This window comes from Myotis brandtii, unplaced genomic scaffold, assembly GCF_000412655.1.
Source record: "Myotis brandtii unplaced genomic scaffold, ASM41265v1 scaffold421, whole genome shotgun sequence".
NCBI classification, from domain to species: domain Eukaryota; kingdom Metazoa; phylum Chordata; class Mammalia; order Chiroptera; family Vespertilionidae; genus Myotis; species Myotis brandtii.
Window position 1 is genome coordinate 382627 of NW_005366140.1, and position 1452 is coordinate 384078.

Consider the following 1452-nt stretch of genomic DNA (forward strand, 5'->3'; position numbering starts at 1 on the left):
GCCTGCAGTGGCTGTGCTCCTGGCCCGCGGAGCGGAATGCCGCCTCTGCCTCCATTTCTGCCTCTGCCTCCGTTTCTGCCTCCACCTCCTCTGCCTCGGTTTCTGCCTCCACCTCCGCTCCACCTTCAGAGGCCAGGGCCCAGCAGCCAGGGGACCTCGGGTTTGGTGAACTGCGAGAAGATCCCTCCGCTTCAGCCCTCGAGCTGCCCCGGGCGCCTCTGCGCAGGGCCCCGACATAGTATATAGTTGCTTAGAGTTGCAGCTGAGAGGCTGGCAAGTGAGGCTGTGAACGTTGGAGTCTGCAGCAAGCAAGCCTCCCTGCTCGCTTCAGTGCCTGGCTGCCTGCCGCCATCTTGGCTGACAGTTAATTTGCATATACTCACTGATTAGCCAATGAAAAGGGTAGCGGTCGTACGCCAATTACCATGTTTCTCTTTTATTAGTGTAGATCATGTAATATGAGTTTGCCTTTTCTAACCATCGGGCTTTGGCCAACCCAAAGAGGATATCTTCAGCTGATAATATGAGTTTGCCTTTTCTAACCATAGGGCTTTGGCCAACCCAAAGAGGATATCTTCAGCTGATACAAAATCCTAACCAGCATGGACCCACTTTATGGCAAAAAAAAAAAAAAAAAAGGTGCAGTAGTGTAACCCTCAGCTGCCACATGCCCACGAGTGTAGTGGGATAGCCTCTTAAAGAAGAAACTGAGATGTCAACTTTAAGATGATACCATTGTCCAGACACGTGTTATGTGCCCTAAAGGTAGAATACAGGAGTCAGGAAACTAAAGGGTGGGAGAAAGAGTGGGCCCACTTCCCATCAACCCATACCCCCTTGGGGATGTACACTTCCAATCCTACAACTTCTGGCTCCCAGAAGAGGAACACTTTGACTGGGATCTCAAGAGTCCATTCAATGCTAAACTGCAACTGCCATCAGTCACTGGGGTCCTCATACCAGGCCAACTGGCCTGGAAAGGAATCATAGGACAGAAGATGGGGCTGCTGCTAGACAATGGGGACACGAAAGAATGAATCTCTTTGTCAAGTTATGCACTGAGGCCTCTCTTAATACTCACAGGCCTTCTTTTAACAGACACAGGAGCCGTGTGGTAAGAAGAACCTGGTAGCCAGGGGCTCAGACCCCGCAGGGATGAGTGTCTGATTAACCCACCAGAATAATCATTAGTAACAGGATCAGGCAAAAGTGAGGGTAACTAGAGTGATGCTGGAGTAGGAGGATGGTGAGTATCAGTTATGGATTCAAGATCAACTTAGGAGGCGGCGCATGGTGCTTGGTCCCTAGGATCTGCGAGTCTCCAGCGAGCAGTGGACTCGGAGCCTCCATGAGCTCTTGGAGTCCAGCTGGCGCTGAGGAGCCCGGGGTTTGGCCTGCAGTGGCTGTGCTCCTGGCCCGCGGAGCGGAATGCCGCCTCTGCCTCCATTTCTG